This window comes from the organism of the source record quoted next, unplaced genomic scaffold (genome assembly GCF_019419815.1).
Source record: "Pyrus x bretschneideri cultivar Hongxiangsu unplaced genomic scaffold, Pyrus_bretschneideri_v1 Contig55, whole genome shotgun sequence".
NCBI lineage: Eukaryota > Viridiplantae > Streptophyta > Magnoliopsida > Rosales > Rosaceae > Pyrus > Pyrus x bretschneideri.
Genome location: NW_025999793.1, coordinates 911,492 through 918,157, shown reverse-complemented (window position 1 = coordinate 918,157; position 6,666 = coordinate 911,492).

The following is a 6,666-nucleotide window of genomic DNA, read 5'->3' as shown; positions in this document are numbered from 1 at the left end:
GATGCATCATATATGAACCTATGCTTCTTGAAAGGGATTTCATGAATATAGTTTTGATAATAAGTGATAATATGCTGCCGTTGCTTATGTATATAGATTTAGAATTGTATATGCATGCTAGTCACTAGATCCCACTATAAATCTCATCATTTCCCTTCACCCTTTGGTTACCTAATCTTTAAATCAATCCTTTCCAAAACCAAGAGTCCTGGAAAACAACAAAGGGGTTCCACTATTCATCTATATCTTATTACACTCTTTTGTCAGTGTGTGGATGTTTCAACTCATCCTAGTGATGTGTGTTTGCAATGTACCAAAGACTTAAGCAAAGGTCTCATGAACCTAAGTGACGTGATGTGTGCCGTAGCTCATGGTGAACCTCGTACTCCTCTACCACCAAATATCTCACAAGAAAGAAAAATTGCCTTCTTAAAATTTGAGCTGAAGTCACTCGAAAATCAGTTTGTTGAGTTTAAATCTTCTGTAAGTCAAACTGTCTCATCACCTCATGTCAGTCACACCACTCATGCGCAGTCATTGAGTTAGTCTTCCCAAAATCCATATTTTTTTATGCCTGAGCCTACCATACGTCCTCCTAAATTAACTCCCAATTGCTCAATGATTCCTTCATCTCCCATAGTTATTCCTCAGCCTTAAATTGTGCCATCGTCACCATCCTATTTCACTACCATCTCATCTACCTATTCTCGAGATGTTGTTGCGAAGATAGGTGCAGCCTATGTTGCTAAAGGAAAAGGGATTGCTTCTCATGAAACATCGAACCTGTCTTCTTTCCTTATTTTCATGGCCAAGAATATCAGGTTCATGTACTTGGATGATAAGAATGATGAAGCTGAAGATGATCTTGTAGAAAACCTTGCTGAAGAAACCGAGGTCACTGGTTCACCACTTCACTTGAATGCATCATCTCAATTCAAGGAGTTCTAGCTTATTGGGGAGTAAGCTTATGGGGAAGTGTCGTTGCAGTGTAGTTTCTTACGAGAGCACTAATCTTAGGGGAGTTAAATTTATTTTGTTGGTTATTCGAATAGTGGTACTTTCTTTGTAATTGAATCTCTTTTTGTGTTGTATCTTGTTATGCTACTCTCGGCTTAGTTTTTGTTGGCTATCCTAAACAAATGGGTGAGTTGAACAGATTTCATTGACATGCTCCTATGTTTTTAATATTTTGGTACCGAGAATTGTACCTTGTGCTTAAACTTCTTTGATGTCTTTGTTGTTGGTTCTTATGTACTTCATTTATGGTTGGATATTTATTTGATGAGCTTAATTAACATATCCATTTCTTCTATTTAATGAAAATGGCATCTCATTCATTCTACATCCTTTATCTTTGCCATGAAAAAATGGGGGAGAATTAAAATTTGAAATTTTTTTATTGTGTTGCAATCATGTACAATGCTAAACAATTTACTTTCGTGCAGTTGCTTTGACCATGATAACTTTTCACTTGTTCTTTGTCAGGAGTACTTCATTGTAGGATTCGTCCTTTTGTTTTCTCTTGAGTGAGGTTGGGTGATTTTAGTTAAAGGGCTTAGGTTATTTTGTCAAGGAAATCCAAATAGGGAGAGTGTGAAGTCTAGTTTTTAGTGTTTGGCTTCCTTTGTCAAAAGTTGTAAATTGTACCACACATGCTCTAGTTAGATTTAGGTTAAAATGCCACTTTTGGGATCATACTGATGGAAATATCTCTTTAAGAGCTAAACTTCTTACATCAAAGGTTTGTTCATTCATATGCATTTCATGTCATTATTTCCAGTTCATTCTGTCTAATGGTTTTGTCTCGTCAAAACTATTCGCTGTTATCATGCGGGCTAGGCACACACTTTAAGATAACCCATATAGGACATCTAACAGCTTTTTCCTGAAAAAGGTTTTTTAACCCTAGATCTTTCCAGATTGCTTTGGCACATGACACGTGGCTTTTTTTTTTTTTTGTCCCCTTTCTTGTCTGAATCAAGCCCTCTATATAAGCTTTATCTAGGATTTCATTTCAATTTGGCTAGGAAAGTTTAATTTTCTTAAAAAGATTGATTTCAGCTTGGACCTGCCATTTGGTTCTCACTTGAAAACCCTAGCCACAAAATCACATCCATGCACTAAACACCCACATCACTGCATATTAGGGTAGCATTGCTTTTGTGATTTTGATCTTTGTTTCACGTCAAGTTTTTATAAGTTTTAAATCTTTGAGCTAACCTCTTTTTGGATTCGTGTCAGTTTCATCTTTCAAATGTTTGACTGGTGAAACTGACTAGACAACGAATCCAGATTTGTATCAACTTCATCATAATGTCATTTCCATAAGTTGATTGGTTCTTGGTGTTACAAGGTGAAAAGCTCAGGAAAAGCTGCCACTTCATGAAGATCGAAGGAGTCTATCTCGTGAAAGGCAAGGTTGCACAAAGGTACATGAAGGAAAAATTTTGTCCTAACTAAGAACATGTGAGAACATTTGAACACATAAGCAAACTAATAACACTTTAAAGTAGCCATGCATTCAAAAACAATTTTAAAACCCTTGACTTTGAAAGCCTAGTGAATGGTGAACCACAAAACTCTTTAACAACATTAAAGAGAAGAAATGATTTTAAGATTCATTACCCTTGAAGCTCATCCTTGTTTACACAAGGGATTGACCCAAGTGGAGGGCCTTCAAGTCACCTCCTAGCTCCTTAGATCTTCCTTGTGATTTTCTTCCTTTTGATACTCCTTTGCTTCTTAAGGATGTGAGGAAAGGATCTCCAAGAATACCAAAGGTTTCGGGTCTCTAACTCTCCACACCAAGGATGAAGTGTGAAGATGAAATGGATGACTTACAGGAAGGAAGATTGCTAGCTATTTTCCTCTATGTATGGCTGACCTCTTTGGAAGACAAAGAGAGAAAGAGTTTTTCTCTTTTGCCTCAAAGAAAACCCGTGTGAGAGAATGACTATAGAGATGCCTTTATACCACCTCACATATGAGTGGCAAACTTGCAATTAACCCAAGTTTATTACCACTCACCCTATGGCCAGTTTTGACTTTGTATTTGGGTTAATTTTCATTTAGTTTTAGTTGTCATACAACTTAAACTTAATGGGCCTTGTGGACCAAAACCCTTTTGAGCCCTGAGACCCGAAACTAACTTGAAAGCCCAATACGAACCTTTCGTATAATTAATGAACTGATTAATTAATCTTGACAATTCTCAATTAAACCATTTAATTGTTTATCCATCTCATTTATATTTCTTCACCTTCATCCTTACTCGATGTACAATTCATTAGGTTCCAATTAGCGAGGCAGTGGGCGATTGTTACTCTTAACAATCGATTGTGAATTGAAACTACAATTGAATTCTCCCTTTGACGAAGATTAGTATTTTCTAATCTTCAGGGCTTCCACAAACAATGAGTGACACCTAGCAGTATGTCATGACTACCCAAGCTAAGTAGAAGTGGTTTGAGAACCTATCCAGTTACAATTACAATGTAATACGGTCATTCTCTAATACAATACTCTTAATCACATTCTTTGAGTGATAGTTTGTTTCATGTCTACTATCCAATGTGATATTTCTCTATATGTTTCAATTGAATATGATTTGGAACAAACTTCCTAAGTCATATTCGTATGCTTTGGCCAAAGACTCCCGAATCATATCTCAGAGTATTCTCCCTCCACCATGGAAGGTTAGAGATCCCCTGTTGTGCATTCATATGCCTACATGACTGGATAGCTTGACCCTAACAATGTCGTGGACACTCTCGATGGAATGCCTTTGCCATGGTCAAAGATCAAGGACCTAACCATTAGACATCTATGATGCCTCAGGTCAAAGGACTACTTTTCATATTGCAACTTACGAGTTCTTACATGACATGTATGTTCGAACTCTCTTTTGATCGTTGTTCAGTGTACTCAATTACCTTTTGAATGCCTATGTGTTTGTCTCAGTCTCCAACACTAAATGACTTGAGACTAGTCATACTCACGCTTAAGTTAACATAACACATACTAACCTTAGCGGGTTGTTAATGCCTAATTGGCAATCCTATGGCTAGGAACGTTTTAAGAATGAACATAAGAGAAAGGTATCGTTAATCTAACTTACTTAGATCACTTCTCTCTTAGATTAAATACATCCCTTGGATTCCCTTATTGCTTAAACACATAATACAATAAATAGTGATTAACAATAAGCTTTGCCCTTCATTAAACATATAATAGTTTAACACAATAAGTATTCCAAAAACTATTACATCAAATGAGTGGCTTTGTGGGCATACTTCCAACAATACAAGCTACTCCGTAGATAGAGATCTAAGAATTAAGCTTGTGTGGTTACTTTGTAAGAATCTTGATTTCACTAGTAAATTGGACTCAGTGGAGAGTCCCTGGTTTTTTAATCCAGAGGTGGGTTTTTTCGACCAAAAACATTCCATGCAATTTATTGCTTTATTAGTTTACTTATCTTCCTTTTGGTTGTGATATATGCTCTTCATTATCCATAAATAGAAAAGTCCTTGCAACTAAGTTTGTCAGTATTAAAATGTACACTAAACTAGACCTTAGTTAACTAGGAACCTTTTAGTAAACTGAACTTCAATTTGACTTCTTTCGCTGCGAGTAAACTAAAATATCTGCGCTTAGTTGATAAGTGTTGCTATCTAGTCAGACAAGCACGTATATAGTTTTTAAATTGTAGGTTATTCCACTTGGTGCCAATTTCAGGCGTTCGTGGGATGCTAACAGATTTATTCTTCAATCGAACTTAGATGCAACTGAGAGGAAATAAGTTAAGCAGAGAAAATCTAGGCAGAGTCTTCTCAGTAGAATGAGGAAGACATCGTAGAGCTTCGGAGACAATATCAAGAGTACATTACACATGAATACAACCAAAGAGATTTGAGAAGTTGATGGGGGCACTGCTCTCTTACTGAAAGAGATATAAGAAGTTGATTTATCAGTGTCTTCTTCCAGGTCTGATGGGTCGTTGAAGGAGAAGGGCACTATTGTTAATAACGTTCCTCCTGTTAGCCCCTTCAACTGATCTTGAGAATGCAGTAAATGTTGATGGTGCAGAGTAGTTATTCCTTTATGTTTTACTAGGCCAGAATGGGGGCATGTCCCATTCAACTTGAAAATCTTGCCTCGGTCCGGGCTTTGAATTTTTTTAACTTTATCTAAAGGTCATTTTCTTGTTGGCGTGCATCATTGTTGCTGTTTCTATTTGCTCCGCTAAACGTGTCTCCGATTTAGCCAAATTTCCAAAGTAAGCTAACTTTAGAATAGTGGGAGACAAGGCAAAATACAGGTAACTTTGTAGGCCCAGGACAGAGCATAACAACCCTCATCGATGATGTTGATTTGGAAAAATATCATCTCCCAAACTTAGTGTCCATAAGGGTACACCCATCGCAATATCTGGAGTACCACTTTACTCCAGTATAAGGTATTTGAACCCATGGAGAAACCCTTGATGCATCAGACTTGAGCGTTTCCGATCGGACTACCTTAATTGGCTTGACCAAAGCATTTTCGCATATCTGAGCTCTGTTGGAATAAAATTCCTCTTGAGGATTACCTAGTTTGTATGCCCTATTCAAACCTGTTAGCACACGGTGCTGCAAAACATATTTGCCTTATATGCTGTTTGGGATGGAAGTAGTCGTACTCTGGATCGAAGTTTAGAGCCACCCTCGGATGATTTCCAGATCGCCTTTTCGACTATTTCTTTGAATGGCATAGAGCCAAGGTTTGAATGTTATAACCCACAACCTTGCTGGTTGCAAAAACTTTCTAGAGGCCGGATGGTGCATTAGACTTCTAGGTCAAGGTGTCATGTGCCGGTGCCCATATTCCACCAATCGTTACCACGCTTATTATGGTTTGAGTCTCCCAAGCTACTAACCTTTCAAGACGGACTAGGCTAAGGGAAACTCCTTTAACAATGTAACTTTGAACTTTTTTAGACATGTAGATATGCGAAGTTTTCAAGGTTTAGGCCCTATTTTGAACGAGCAGGGTTCTTCCTGCATCACAAAAAATGAACGAACAGATGCTCAAAACAAATAAATTTTCTTTATTAATATTTTGAAGCATAATTGATTGACAAGAGGGTGTGATTGAATCCGAAAATAATTGCCTACATATCTCTGGGATAGAGAATAAAATCACTGGTGTAATTCTAATAAAAAGATGATGTGATGTAAAAATTCCACCAGGGATCACTTTTGACTACAACCTTATGGAGGGGCGTAAGGAGATGAGTTCTCCACTTGTCTTCATGCAAATGGCGACGTTGCAATTAAGTTCGAAGAAGACTGTCTACATATCTCGAGAAGGAAATCAAACCATGTGTAGTTCATGTTACCTTTGCCTTTACTTAACCTGGAGATGCTGGCAGGGGATCCACCTTAGGGTAATTGGGATCGAGTTTCTGACGACCGTCTCCCTTGCCTGCTCACTTTTTTCACTGATGTAGTTTATGTTGATGGTTGGTTTCTTTGCCGGACGTCGGTCCTTATCGTTAGTGTGCTTGTCGGATCGATCTCTGTCCCCAGGTTCGGCCAAATTTTTTTTTCTTGCTCTGTCCCTAACAAACTACCAGCCCTAATCTAGCAGTCCTTTGATATGATCTCTCAACATTCGACATCCTCT